Source organism: Eschscholzia californica, unplaced genomic scaffold, assembly GCF_041429995.1.
Source record: "Eschscholzia californica isolate CP2 unplaced genomic scaffold, dmEscCali1.0.p SCAF_4, whole genome shotgun sequence".
Lineage (NCBI taxonomy): Eukaryota > Viridiplantae > Streptophyta > Magnoliopsida > Ranunculales > Papaveraceae > Eschscholzia > Eschscholzia californica.
In genome coordinates, this window is record NW_028238461.1 from 40946218 (window position 1) to 40962068 (window position 15851).

General features: G+C 33.6%; 1 long non-coding RNA gene and 1 pseudogene across 6 annotated transcripts; both read left to right on the top strand.

Moving 5' to 3' along the window:
- The first annotated feature begins 4655 nt into the window (after positions 1-4655).
- On the top strand, positions 4656-8205 carry LOC147544710 (uncharacterized). Of its 6 annotated transcripts, none has more exons than XR_015239639.1 (8): positions 4656-5338; positions 5477-6089; positions 6197-6244; positions 6952-7066; positions 7165-7215; positions 7312-7410; positions 7513-7571; positions 7968-8205. It is a non-coding gene; the product is annotated as an uncharacterized LOC147544710 (long non-coding RNA). The 6 variants fall into 6 exon arrangements; XR_015239637.1 differs by having other exon boundaries at positions 4658-5338; positions 5477-5574; positions 5720-6244; XR_015239638.1 differs by having other exon boundaries at positions 4657-5338; positions 5477-6244; positions 7001-7066.
- A 1285-nt stretch (positions 8206-9490) lies between these two features.
- Positions 9491-10141, top strand: LOC147544711 (putative galacturonosyltransferase-like 9 pseudogene; annotated as a pseudogene).
- Positions 10142-15851: the final 5710 nt, after the last annotated feature.

Genomic DNA, 15851 nt, shown 5'->3' on the forward strand with positions numbered 1-15851 from the left:
CTGCTACCAAACGCACATCCATTAATTTATATTAAGAACCCAATATCCAACCCCTCTTTGAACTTATCCTCTTTATCTCTACTTCTCTCTCCCTCTTTTTTCTCTCTCTAGGTTATCTCTTCTTTCTTAGTTTATCTCTTTTTTTCCTCTTTAGTTTCTCTCTGTAGAAATGGCTCAAATAGATAAAGAATAAACCAAATTGAAGATCATCCAGACAATAAATCATTTTTGTGTTAGCAATTCAATAATCTCTTGTAATTCATCTACATAACATATGTGCTAGAAATGTTTCAAATCATCATCGATCAATTTGATTTAGCCGCCTCAAACAACATCAAGCAATACAAGTTCAAGCTTATCGACTCAGTCCTTAAAAGCACCAGATCTGACCTCCAAGATTCTTCGTTCTAATGTTTTGAACCACGAAAACAGTAAACTAAAAGAAAAACCTACAAAAATCAATTCAAATAGAGGTAAAACAGTGCTCTGGTTGGTAGAAAGAGGTAGGGTTAACTAGATTTAGAGGCAGATGTGGAGATTTGTTTCGTCCTAAACATAAGTACTCAGATCTACATGATTGTAGTTGGGATTATAAATCTGAAGGTCGAAAAATGATTGCTCGTGAAAAATCTGATTGTTAAACCGTCTAAAAAGACTCTCGTCTTCTTCTCTGAGAGATACTGAAATTTTATTTCACGAGTGATTAATTAGTTAACTAGTTTTCAAATAAAACCTTATGATTGTTCTAAATAGAAATTTAACTTTTTTCATATCAAATTTTGAAAAAAAGAAGAAGAAGAAGAAGAAGAAGAATATAATATGTGAACATATTAAGGCAAATGACCCTATCAGAAATAAAGAAAAAAAAAAATTTAAGCGGGCAATTTGGGAAAAATGAAATCTAACATTTTAGGTTGTGTTTGATAGCAATTTGGCTAGAAAGGAAAAATTACAGAGAAATTTTTACCCAGAGAAACGTTTACTCTATAATTATTTTCTTTATTTTCTTTTGTTTGGCCTGTTAAGAAAAAGAAAAGTTTATTTTTCTATTTTCCACTGTTTGAATATTATCAGAAAAAAAAAATTGTCTTCTCGATTTCTCACAACAATGGTTATTTTTATTTTCTTCTAACACACAAAAGAAATCATATTATCCAAAATTTCATCCATGACAAGAACATATCCTCCTCTCATTAAAAAAAACATACACTCGATTTCTCTTTTTGGGATTTCAGTAAGATTAACAAGAAAAAGACATCAAAAGAGTGTCTTAATAGAGAAAACCCTTTTGTTTTTTCATGGTGAAGAGGAGAAAATTGTTAAAACTTTCTGCAAACCAGCTTTTAAATGTCATAAAGATCTTCACCAAAAAAACACCCAAGATCCAAACTTGAGATAAACTGAAATTTTGGGTTTCCAAACATAAAAAAGTTAATTTTGCTCTTCCTTCAACCTAAGCAATTGCATGCTACTCATTCCAAAAGGGGGTAAAGAGAGAAAATATACAATAAGATAGAGAGAGACATCAGAAGTAAGAGAGAGGAAATGCAATTACCTGAATACCACTTTCGAAAATCAAATCTAGTTCAACTGATTTAGGTTTAGGAATGGTTTTATGTTTCTTGTCCAATATTTTCTAACAAGGTTATAGCTCTTAAAATATCAATTGTCTTTGTTTTTCTAATTGGTATAGTATGTCCAGGCATCTTCCATTTGTATGCCAAAGTTGAGTAATGGATTTTGATTTTGCAGAAATTTTCTTTTCATTATAAATATCTTCTTACCATACTTTAACAAGGTGAATCTTCTCATCTTCCTTCATTGTCAGAGAGAGATAGTAAATCTGATTAGGTAGGTAGGGTATAGGGGCAGTAAACCCAAGATCATGAGTAGAGGGAAGGAACGTCAGCGAGAGATAGTAAATCTTCTCTTGAGTTGTTTTCTTCCTCACGGGTTAGGCATTCACGGACAAAAAGTTTCTCCAATAAAAGATGGGTAACAAATTCCCACTTTTTGAAGAAAATTAGAGAAAGTAACTTCACGTGATCCTTTATTTTCTTTGACCCATTTTGTCAATGAAACATGGGAAAATTTTCATTTTTAGAGAAAAAAAATTCTCTTTTCTCTGGGAAAGTTGCCTATCAAACGACCCTTAGATAGTGCATTAAAAACTACAAAAATGATCATCTAGTTATTCTTGATAAACTAGGGGGTCAAGCTGGAAGCTGGTTATATATTAGGAGGTCATTGAGGATGTAACCATTTTAATTATAAAAGTACTTATTTTTTAAATAAACATATATTTAGTTAATAAGAATATCTTTATTAAATAAAGATATTATCTATTTATAATAATTAAATGTTTAGATTAGTTTCATTAATCTAACTAAAGAATGATATAGTTTTCATTTTCTTTACTTTCATTTCATAAAGATATTATATATTTATTACCTAAATATATTTTTTATTTAAATTTTTAAACAAAACTATATATAACAAGATTTATAATAATTAAATGTTTAGATTAGTTTCATTAATCAAACCAATGAAGGATATGGTTTATATTTTCTTTACTTTCATTTAATAAAGATATTTTATATTTATTAAATAAATATATTTTTTATATAAACTTTTAAACAAAAATCTATATAACAAGACAACTTGGTCGTGACTAAGACAAACTGACTAAAAAAAATATGGAAAAATTGCCATCGTTTCAAATTTCATCCCTCCAACTCCCGACTCACTTTATTGTTTCTTTTCTTTTAATCATTTCTTAATTTTTCATATATGTTTAGCCACTACAACGGAACCACGAAAACTTCCACATACTATCACCATTGCCAAACACCGAACACTTACTATGTACTTTCTCCCTAGTTTCTTTTTTACTTACAAGTTGCAAACTCAATACTCTTGAGACAATTGATGTAACATGGTATATCAGGTCCTCTGAAATTATTGAACACTAATCGTGCTATAAGCTTCCATCATCAAACAAACATATAAGAATATACGGTTTTAAGGTTCTTTTAATTATAAAAGTATTTATTTTTTAATCAAATATTTCTTTAGTTATAAATATATATCTGTTAAATAAAAATATTATCAATTCCTAATCAAAAGTTTAGATTTATTAATCTTATTAAATGATAAAAGACAACAGATAGAATAAAAAATTAAATATTCTTATTAAAATGAAAAAAGTTTTATAAATTAATTACTAACAAACAACAGAGATATAATGGATAATGCCACTATAAAGTTTTAAAGTTGTAAATCATTTCATTTAAAAAATAATTTAAGCATCGAAGTTAATATAAATAATTCGCATTTTCTATATTACAGATCGTTTGATAGTTATTAGGAGAGTGTAAATACCTGATTAGTTTAATGAGCATTAATCGAATTGAAACATTATAATTGACTATTAAATAAAAATAAATCTAATTAATCACTGAAAACTAAGATTAAACAAACAACAATTCTGTCTTATTCTTATTGATAAAAAAGCGACACATTTAATTTTAATCATTTAACTTTAGTTATAAGAAGTCTTTGTTAGTATTTTAAGTTTTAATATAAGAAACTAATAAATATGCAACTAAAAAGTTCGTGTTCTTTTCATTTTAAGAGTATTTAATTTTTAAATAAATGTATCTTTATGAATTAAAGATATATCTGTATTTAATAAAGATATATATGTATATATATTTATATACTAATAATATTATATATTTATAATAATGAAAACTTTCGATTAATTTATTTAATCTAACTAAAGAATAACATAATTAAGAAAAAATTATTTTTAAAGTTTTTAATAAGCTTCTCAAATATCAGATATTTTAGAAGAAAATTCGGATTCAAATGTATGAGTTTGATATCATTAGATATATATATATATATATATATATATATATATATATATATATATATATATATATATATATCTATTATATAAAACACAATGGTGTTTTTTGAGGTGGACTGTAGATTTATCTCTTGGATATTCACGTCCGTGAGATTGTCATCTATAGTTTTTTCATCGAATGGTTTAAACTAATTGAAGATAAAGTTGTTTTAACTTCCCTTCCATGTGTCACCTAATTAGATAAGAAGTTACAAATCGCCATCTCCCATTACTTTCTCTCCCTTATTCCAATATCTATATAATAAAACACAATGGTGTTTTTTGAGGTGGACCGTAGATTTATCTCTTGGATATTCACGTCCGTGAGATTGTCATCTATAGTTTTTTCATCGAATGGTTTAAACTAATTGAAGATAAAGTTGTTTTAACTTCCCTTCCATGTGTCACCTAATTAGATAAGAAGTTACAAATCGCCATCTCCCATTACTTTCTCTCCCTTATTCCAATATCTATATAATAAAACAGGTGGATGAGTGCTGACTGGGACAAACTCTTGGATAAATCCAGCCATTCGTTCCACATCAGCAATATCATCAACCGTTGGATGGTATGTGGTCATTTAGGCGCCTAAATCCATAATTGTTTCCTGTTTTGTCAACGGACGTTTCTTTTCACTGCATTACACATCTCCTTTCCTCTCAACCGATGTTTCTTTTCCTTCTTTTTTTTGTTCGTTTTTTAGGTCACCAGAGGTTAGTACTCCATCTCTGTTCAACTTCCTCTTCATTGTAAAAATTTATTGCTTCATCTTTTGTTCTCTCAATCTCTGTTAAACTTCATCTTCATTGTAGAAATTTATTCAGTTAGTTTTCTTTTATAAATTGTTCATAAGTTTATGTGGGTTTGATCTTATAGTGGTAAGAATGATTTATTGATTTGATTCATTGGTTGCATACACTTACATTTTGATCTTTGTGGATGTTTCTTTCTGTACCTGTTAGGTAGATTTTGATAGAAATGCCAAAGTTTGGTTTGCCTCTTTATGTTTTTGATGTTGCGATATATGTGTTTGATAAATGTCTAATAGAGAATTGCATACATGTAGTTAGTTATATGTAGTTTATTTGTCGTAATGTACTGTTGTAGTTTTCCATGGCTCTCTTTGGGTGACCCCTTGAAACAGAAACCTGAGAAATTTCAGATTTCGAAGAAAGTGGGGAGAAAACCAGAACATATTGAAAATGATTAACAAATTACCGTCCCCTTGGTAGCCGGAAGTTTCCGTTCTGTAGATTCCTCGCTGTCGATATGGACATATCTGAAGGCAAAAGGTAGAGATAAAATTTGAAGACTTTTGCCACTTGGTTGTATTACAAATTTGAGAAGAACAACACAAAAAAATGGGCATAGAGATGAATCCTTTTGCCTCATTCCTGCCAATCCAGTCCCTATAGGATGAATCAGGTAGAATTTGCACATTGATTTACGAAGTAGGTTTTTTGAATCTTGATTGCTTATTTGGGTAACGAAATAATGTATATTTTTTATTCAGAAATCTTTGAAGTGAGATTTCTTACAAGTGAATTCATTCTATCTATATAGATAATGAAGAAAAAATAATATAATGCGGGAATGGCAGTGAGAATGGTAGTAGGAATGGAGTTTTGTGGAGTTGAGCCTTGAATTGGAGGATGGGTAGTGTAAGTTTGTTCTTATTTTGATGTGGGTTTTGCTTTTGTGGGTGTTTATAAAAAAGTTAGGGTTTGGTTAATATGTCAATGATACCAAATTTTGTGAGTTTTGTTTGTGTTGATCATATATATTCATTATACCTATATGTAACAGTACAGTGATAGGGACAACTTATAAAAGTGGTTTGCTAGGTAGAGGAACTAAGGATTCGAAGTCAGCCGCTACATTGGGACACATGGCCATTTAGAATATTTTACGAGGGGACTAGGGTGCTGTCTGCATGCATGGTTTTTGCAAATGAGATTGAAATTATTGCAACTTAAATATCCCAGTAATCGTCTAAAATGAGTAAAACACTAAAACCTCAATGAATCTACTACAAGGGTTTACTTTTCACTTTCAAGATAGCAGCTGTGAAGAAGATATTGTTGCTAAAAATCAGAAGGGCCAGGAAGAACATAGATGACAATGATTTCTTATCTCTCTTGGTGAGGATCTGGGGAGTAGAAGTGGTCATCAGAAGGCATGTAGCCATGTATCCAATATTTTGCTACAGCAAATTTTCTGTCCAACAGTTGGTACAACATTGTGTTTTTCTAAGTTTTTGGAAATGCTTCCGCGGATACACAGGTCATGAAGAAACACGAATCCTGCGTTTGCCAATGGAACTTCAACAAGGTTTACCTTTTTTTTACTTAAAACTGTGTTTATTAAGTTATTAACTACGAACAATAATAATTTTCTCGGTAAACAATGTCATTATGTCTCTTATCACTATTGAGTTTGATCACCAATTGAGGTTTTTGAAGTATATAATTCTTACAAATCATTTAGTTTTATGCCGTCTTTCACTGTAATAGACTTCGACGCAATTGTGCCTCCCCTGAAATAAACTTTTTGTAAGCTTTATCTTCTTATGTGGCGAGATCGATTATCCGCCTTTTTCATTGATGATTTTAAGCATTGAAAAGGCTTGCAAATTTTGTTATTTTATTTCCATCATGTGTTTCATACTTCAAACAATTCGGCAGTCTTACAGATTACTTTTTTACTTCAAACGGTTCGGGAAGCGCATTTGGGTCGCCTAACCAATGTTTAGTTTTGTTTCTTGCGTTCATGATCGCACCTATTAATTGATGTTAAATTTGTTTGTCACTTTCACTGTTTCAGCATCACTTTTACATACATGAAGGATTTTTCATGTTTACCAATACAAAAATGTTTTCCTGCTCAACTTAAACGTTCTCTCACAAGTAGTTAGATTGATGTTTCTTTTTTTTTTTTGGTCGGATGTGAACTATTGATTGCTTTATTGTCATTGATTCTTCAAATGAAGTTTGTTTTCTTGTAAGATGTCAGAAACAATTAACTGTGTGTTTTTGTAGTCAAATGCCAACTATATCTGCATTTGAGAAACGGTTAGATGAATAACAGAAACAGAGAGTCTGACACCGCCTACAAGCAGGAAAGGAAGCTCAAGATGTTGTTAATAAACTTCAGGTCTTGAGAAAATTCTGCTTTTTTTAATTGCTTATTGTGTTGTAGGCCGACGTTGTTAAAAACCCGTTCAAAGAAACTTATTTTTTGCCTGTTTTCAGGAGTCGGATAAAGAGAGTCGTTTACTTGTGTATTCACGGGGGAGAAAGCTGGTATGTTGTCTTTTCTCTGCCAATGAATGTATTTTGATGTTTGCACTTGATCTACTTATTTATAGCCTATATTTATATGCTTTCATGGAATAATAGGAAGACACAAGGGAGAACGTGGTAATGTCTGAGAAGAAAGTTCGCCAACTAGAATCCCAAGTTTAAGAAGAGTAGCAGACCTCTCTGCACTGTAGAAAAGTAACCTCTCTCCTCTAACATTTCTATATTGCATTTGATAGCATGTGTAGATTAATTACATCATGACAACCGTTTGTTCTGCAATTTCGCATGGTGGAGCAGAAGATAGAAGCCTGGAGTGCGAAATGAAAAGATTGAGGAAGGAACTTGTGAATTAAAAGGTAGATATGCATAAATTACTTACCGTAATAATGGTATGATTGTACAATGCCACCAGTTGGTTACTTTTCAATTTTTCTCCATAAACTTCATTCTTCTTAAGAACGGCAACCATTTTGTTGGTTAGAGATTTTAGTAAACAGTAAATTTGTCGTGGTTCATATGTATTATGCATGCACCACAGTTGCAACATATCTCGTCATTTCAAAACATTATGACCTGGATAGTGGTTTTCCATGTTAGATATTCAAGACAGAGTATGGAACATATATCTGCTACTTGATATATTCCTTCATTCCTCATTTAATATTGTTCAAATCCTCAAATATGACCATTGGGTCACTTCACAGTTCACCCTTTATCTTTCAAGCTGAGATCCTTTATGATGTTGTTAGCAGGGCATTCAAGAAGAAGCATGGGCTAAGGTTTCTGCGCTTGAGCTTGAAGTGGTTGCCGCAATTCGGGACAGGATTTCGTCAAATGTTTAGGAATAAACATGTTATAAATTGCAGTTTTAAAGTTTCATATTCTGGTTCAACATTAGTGTCCGTGCCGGAGGCACGGGTCATACCTAGTCTATTATATAAAACACAATGGTGTTTTTTTAGGTGGACCGTAGATTTATCTCTTGGATATTCACGTCCGTAAGATTGTCATCTATAATTTTTTCATCGAATGGTTTAAACTAATTGAAGATAAAGTTGTTTTAACTTCCCTTCCACGTGTCACCTAATTAGATAAGAAGTTACAAATCGCCATCTCCCATTACTTTCTCTCCCTTATTCCAACTCGGTTAATTTCAGTTCTAACTTATTAAAACTGTTTCTGTACTTTTATACCCTCGCTCTCTTTTAAAAATAACACGACTGGTCAAGCTTTAAAGATTCAGTTTAAGGGGTAACATCATCATTTACCATTTACCCCTAAAATATGGGAGGAAATCGTTTGAGAGAAAATGGTGGATTACTTTTCTAACTTCCCAAACCGTGATTGATATATATATTCATACATTGCTCTAATTAGATTTTATTTATATTCGATTTGATTAAAGTTGTATATGTTTTTTCATTCTAAATTCAATCCATCTCTCTCACACTCTTTCTGTTTCTGTTATGTTCTATTTATTTGTTTTTGTTTGTGAGAGAGAGATGAATAATGTACCAGATTATTATATACTTCAATCCTTCACTGACTTTCTTTGTATTTCTTATGTTCTCTCAAGACTTGAGGTTTGAGGTCAAGTTGTATACTTTTTGTGTAGAGAAGTAGAGATGATAATCTAATTAACCAAATTATAATATTGTCTATTTAGATATCTCTTTCATTGTCTCTGCACTTCAATTGTCCACTTAAGATGATAATTTAACTAACCACATTATTTTAAGTTTCAAATTAAATTCAATCTCTCATTTTCCATCTTCGAATGTAATGTTATCTTACTATTTCAGGTTATTTGATTAGAGTTGCACATTTTTAGAGATATAAAAAAATTAATTGTTTTCTTAGTCGATTGTTATCATCTTTCATTATGAAGACATCAAAGAAAAAAATTATTCCATTACACTAACAATTTTATCTTTATTTTTAAACCCTTTGTATTTTTTCATGGTCGATAAAAGGGATATATTCCTCTTATGGATGATCAGATTTATCCTAATCTTTCCCTTTCTAATTTTGTCCTCTCATTCTATTTGTTTCAATTGATTATCATAATTATTAGTTATTTTCTTTTTTATCAGATTATGTCTAGGGCGCCTCTATAGGCGCCTCCCAAATTTACTATAAGGGCCTCTCAAATGTGTTTGACCACAGTCAACTACCGACAGCTGTAGGCGCCCCTCATTCGGGCCGGTCACTCCGAGGCCCAATACATTTCTTCGGATTGGGCCAACCCGAGACGAGATGGACTGTCCACTCTGTGATGTCTCGGGCTGGTGCAGTCTGGGACCTAGGTTTTCTTTCACTTCATTTCATCTCAATCTATAAATTTAAACCAAATTCTCTATCTAAAATAGTTCGATCAACATTTCCTTCTCTCAATTTCGAAGTTCATCTTTTTAATGAAGATCAAGTCAAGAATCTAATTTAATCTTCAATTAGATTAGCACTTGAAAACCCATTAAATTATGCTAGAAATTACTTAGCAACTTGAATCTTATGTTAATAGAGTAATTTATCTTGATTCAGATATAATTGTTGTTGATGATATTAAAAAACTATGGAATGTCTCTCTCTCTCTAATTCAAGAGTTATTGGTGCACCACAATATTGTCATACTAATCTCACAAACTATTTCACATATGGGTTTTGGTTTGATTCAGAAATTTCTAGGGTTTTTGAAGGAAGAAAACCATGTTACTTTAACACAGGTGTAATGGTGATGAATTTGAAAAGATGGAGAGAAGGAAATCATAGAGAAAAAATTGAAGGGTGGATGGAATTACAAAAAAAGAAAAAGTCAAAAATATGGTTAGGGAGGGTTCTTTGTTTAATGGGTAGGGTTCTTCATTTCATGATTAGGGTTTTTTGTTTCATGGTAAGGGTTGTTCCTTTCATAGATTCAAAAGATTGAAAAATGAAAAATGCCATTAGATACATCGAGGTTGTTCATGGCTTAGGAAAACATATTAATGTGAACGGGAATTCACCATTGAAATCTATGATTTTAGAAGAAGTAGAGAGAGAAAGTAGAGCAACGGAAAAAGAGAAGAAGATGGGGTGCCTGGGAGGCGCCTCCTTGGTCGTACGGGTGCGCCTACAGACGGGAGGCCCCTACAGTAGTTTTGGGAGGCGCCTATAGACGCGCCCTTATGTCTATATTAAACTATGTCTCTTTAACCATCCTAAATCTCTCTAACAATCCCTCCAATTGTCTCTGTGTGCTACCTCCAATTTAGGTTGTTCCCATACCCTGTAATAATTCATTAAGCAATTATATTTTGACAAAATGATGAGTCTTATTGTGTGGCTTTCAGGAATAAATTTGTGTATGAATGATCTCATAGTCTTGCAACTTTTTGAAGGGGGTTTGAGAAAGTAAACAAACAAACAATATTATATCTTCTTTAAGGGCGTTTGAGAAAGTTAACAAACGAACAATATTAAATCTTCTTTCTTCAACTAGGTGTCCACCGCGCCCGTAGGGCGCGGTAGATCCCTTTTGGCTAACGCCTTCGAAATATAAATTTGCGGTTAACTACGTTTTAGTGGTGCACGTATATGGGACGACATATCCCGAGACGCTTATACGTCACAAAATTCATTTCTAGACCATTTAGGATTAGACCGAGACCTGTGATTCGCATAGCAAATGCGAATTACAGATCCCATACCTGTATAATGTTGGATTGGTCTAGAAATGAATTTTGCGACGTATAAGCGTCTCGGGATATGTCGTCCCATATACGTGCACCACTAAAACGTAGTCAACCGCAAATTTATATTTCGAAGGCGTTAGCCAAAAGGGATCTACCGCGCCCTACGGGCGCGGTGGACACCTAGTATATATATATATATATATTATATAAGAAGTAAGTAGATATTTCTTTGTATAACGTAATTAGCTACAATTTTTTGCTATTATATATGAGGAAAACTTCCATTAATGGAGTTCCTTAAAAAAAATTCCTTTTTGAATTATTGATTTTTTGTATCAACTAAAATAAATTATGCCTCTCATCTATCCCTCCAAAAAGTTACAGGAGAGAGGATGTTTAGGATTTAAATAAAAAATATGGTTATTTCTCAAATGGCCCCCAACTTTGTGACCAGCTTCCTGCCTAGCCTCCTAGATTAGCAAAAATACCCATATGGGCTCCTTTTTGAGTTTCCGTTATAACACCGTTAACCAGTCAACATTTCTCTCTCCTCCATCTCATAACCCCTCTCTGCCACCTCATCTTCTAGCCAACTCATCATCTTCTCCGGCAAAGGTCGCTGGCCGACTAATTTTCCGGCCTACAACCTTTAAACTTTAAAAAAAAAAAGTTATTTTTTTTTCTTTCATCTCTCCTCTCTCTCTCTCTCTCTCTCTCTAAAACAAACTTTTTTTTATCCCCTCTCTCTCTCTCTCTCTAAACTCCGGCGAAGGGGGTTTCCCTTCGCCGGAGGTCGGCAGACCTTGAAGGTCTGCTGGAACAGACCATGAAGGTCTGCTCGAGCAGATCTAAAAGATCTGTTCCAGCAGACCTTCAAGGTCTGCCGACCTCCGGCGAAGGGAAACCTCCTTCGCCAGAGTTTAGAAAGAGAGAGAGGAGATGCAATTTTTTATTTTATTTTTTTAGAGAGAGAGAGGAAAGATGAAATAAAAAAAATTTAGAGAGAGAGGAGAGATGAAATAAATAAATAAAAAAATTTAAGTTTGAATATCGCCGGCCGGAAAATGGGTCGGTCGGCGACCTTCGCCGGAGAAGATGATGAGTTGGCTAGAAGATGAGGTGGCAGAGAGAGGTTATGAGATGGAGGAGAGAGAAATGTTGACTGGTTAACGGTGTTATATCGGAAATTCAAAAGGGGGGGCTGTATGGGTATTTTTGCTAATTTAGGGGGCTAGGCAGGAAGCTGGTCACAAAATTGGGGGCCATTTGGGAAATAACCCTAAAAAAATCCTAGAGAGAGAAAGAAGATAGAGAGAGATGCAATCTGAGTACCAAAGTTTCACTTCCTCTCTTATGGACTACTTAATCTGACTGATTCATTTATCATCAAGGGAACTTCAACTTTTATGAGGGTTGAGATTTCAATTCATCATTATTGGAACATAAGACCCTTTTCAGCAATAAGGGATTTCTTCATTGCTTTTTCTTGTTTTTGTCTTTTCCAATTTATCATTATTGGAACACTTTCTTCACACATCCAATTAATATTTAATTAAATGATTTCTCGTACTTTAGGGACCACGCGGGAATCTGGTTACACTTTTGGGGGCCAATGCGTAAATAACCCAACGCAAATTAATATAAATGAATTAACATAGATGATTTCAAAATTATTGGAAGATAATTCATCATTCTGTTGTAAATTCTCCTTTTGCTTTCTTATGTAGGAAAACAAGTCCTTAATTTTTCAGCCGCCATTTACTAGAGAAAATGAGAGAAAACCCTAATCCTCGACCTTCTCTTTCTTTTTCATCTTCTTTCTATTCCTTACACAACTGGTAGTAGAAATCCAGTCTTTAATCACCCGTGAGAGCAAACATCAAGGGCAGAAGAGGAAAACTCACCAATCACTCCAGTAGTGGCTTGTCTATGCACATGATGGAGATTCCAAGCATAGTATAAGAGCGGGGATTGAAGTACTTGCAAATCCTAAAGAAAGAAGATGCATCTACCATAGCTGCACGAAGATGCCACTTACAATCTTCATCAACGAATGCTGCAAATCATAAGTGTTTATCAGACTTCTTCACCTTAAATTTGAATTTTTGATTACACATATATTCAATTCTTTCTTGCGTTCAAATACGTCGAAAATTTTTGAACCCTCACCATATGTGTCACATGAACTTGATAAGGGAGATTTTATAGGACCCCCTCATTTTTGTTAAAAGCCCCCCCCCTCCCCCCCCCCCCCCCCCCCTCCCCCCCCCCCTCAATGATAATTTACCAAGTGAAATGGTTCATGGGGAGCCCTTTTAACAAAATTGGGGAGGCCCTATAAAACTTCCCACTTGATATTTATCTACACCACACGTTTAAGCCATTTTCTCTAAATTCGAATACCCGACAAATGTATGTAATCCTCCCTATTTGTCTTTTGGAAAAATGGTTCCACTGCATACAACACCTTCATCACACAAAGTTATCCATTAAAACATGACTATCTTCATAAACACTATTTGACTTATGGTACAAACTTTTCTTCCACTCTTTGACCTTTATACTTTTTATATCCACCTCATCTAAAAGTAGTTAATGTCAAGTATTTCCACTTCATCTTTAGACAAACCTTCCCATAAACCAATGTTTACTTGGATAATGATTCAAATCAAATTTTGTTGTCGAAACCTTATATTTTACATTTTTCATCTTGAGTTGTTTTATACATTGACGTTCTCGGATAACTATTCAAATCAACAGTATAATCTTCCCTTGACAAAACCTTCTCTAGGGTGTTATTTCCTTCTCACCATCACAATTTGGTATAAAACCTTCAATTGTCATATTAATATTCTTTCTCAGAGTATCAGGAACCATTAAATTCGGATTAACAATGCTCCAAATCTATACATACTACTCCCTCCGTCTCATATTAAGAGTCCCGCTTTGGATCTCCAACTATTTTTCATATATTTTGTTCTTCCATTTGTATCCTTATTTATTGTAGAGGAAAAGTCTAAATTAAAGAGAGTCTCATTTTTCCACCTCACTAAATATTTAATTGCTTTCATTGCAAAAACAAATTCCAACAAACTATAGTTGACCCAAGGTAAGGGCATTGTGGGAAAGTAGATGGATTTTATATGATAAAAAAGGAAGTGAGACTCTTAATATGAGACATCTCTAAAAGGAAAGTGAGACTTTTAATATGAGACTGAGGGAGTATATGACTCACAGCTTCATGAAATTGTGCAAGTTTGTCCCATTTGATAAAACAATTTCAGGTTGTTTAACAACTACACATTCTTTCTTGTTATGAATATTTTCCTATTAAGTTAATTCCTATTTGACCCCCTACTTTGTGACCAGCTTCCTTTGTGGCCCCCTATTTTCTGTAAATTCAAATATGTCCCCCTTTTTTTGATGTAAATGTCCTAACTACACTTCCTTTAAATACTTTTTCAAAATAAAATTAAAAACGAAACCTTAATTCCACCTCATTTCCCTCTCCAACATACATCTCTCTCCACGTCACCTCTCTCTCTCCACATCACCTCTCTCCACGTCACCTCTCTCTCTCCACATCACCTCTCTTTCCAACTCACCTCTCTCTCTCTCCAACTCACTCCTCTCTCTCTCCTACTCACCATCACCTTCTCCGACGAAAATTGTCGACCAGAGTTTTTAGAGAGAGAGAGAGATGAGAATTTTTTTTTTTAAGGTCGTCGGAGAAGGTGATGGTGAGTAGGAGAGAGAGAGGGGAGTGAGTTGGAGAGAGAGAGGTGACGTGGAGAGAGATGTGTGGTGGAGAGGGAAATGAGGTGGAATTAAGGTTTTATTTTTAATTTTATTTTGAAAAAATATTTAAAGGAAGGGTAGTTATGACATTTACATCAAAAAAGGGGGGTCATATTTGAATTTATAGAAAATAAGGAGCCATAAAGGAAGCTGGTCACAAAGTAGGGGGCCAAATAGGAATTAACTCTTTCCTATTCCCCATATAACAACCAATGTTCAATAAATCCGTTAATACTAAAGTAACCCCCTCAAGACATCAACATAATGTTCATATATGAAATAAATATATAAAAGTTTGAATAAGATATAAACGTGTAACACATGCATTCAAACAACCCTAACATTTCAATTTAACATGTGTATCACTGGGCAACTTGAAGGGTAATGTGTGGTCACGCTCAAATTAATTTAAGAGTTAATCATTTGGATGACATTTGAACTCGGGATCAAGAAATTTTGAAAGGGAAAACGTATCAAATGAGATACAGAGCGACGAGGGAATCGAGCGTTGCACTTAGTCTAGGACAAGTGGAAAATTGAAGGATATATCCTTCGATCAAGATTACAATGTGCTCAATTTATCGGATAGAACAAATGGTGAAGAAGGTCATCAAGTCCAGTCTTTAGGGATCGTAATGTTTAGCTAGAAACAAACTACGACCAGTGAACCACTCGGATGATTCACAACTAACTTCGACCGGATCCTACAACGGGTTATACAAAAGGGTGTCGATTTAGTCGGAAGATATGACTAGAGGGATTAGGCATATAAAGGCATGGATTAGATCTATATATGTGCCTAAAAGGATTCGACAAAATGGGTTGAACAAAGATAACATCGTCAGGCCAAAAGTCCGAGGCAAAAGGTGATCATGCTTAAGGCCCAACCCATGAATGGGGTCGGCCAGGCTAAGCCAATTGAGGGGCTTACCTGACCGACCACATCTAAAGAATGTTCTAGAGGGATAGACTTCTCATTTGAGAATCTGACTCAGAATTAAATTCTAAGTCTTTCTGTTTCTGTGGTTTTTACAGGAAACTAATTTGATTAGGATTTTGACTTTAGGAGCTCATTAGAAACAGAAATGTGTGTAGATTTTTCTCAAGAGGATTTCTATCTCTGCTTCCTCAAGCAGAGAGATAGAAGAAAACAAAATCCAAGTTATG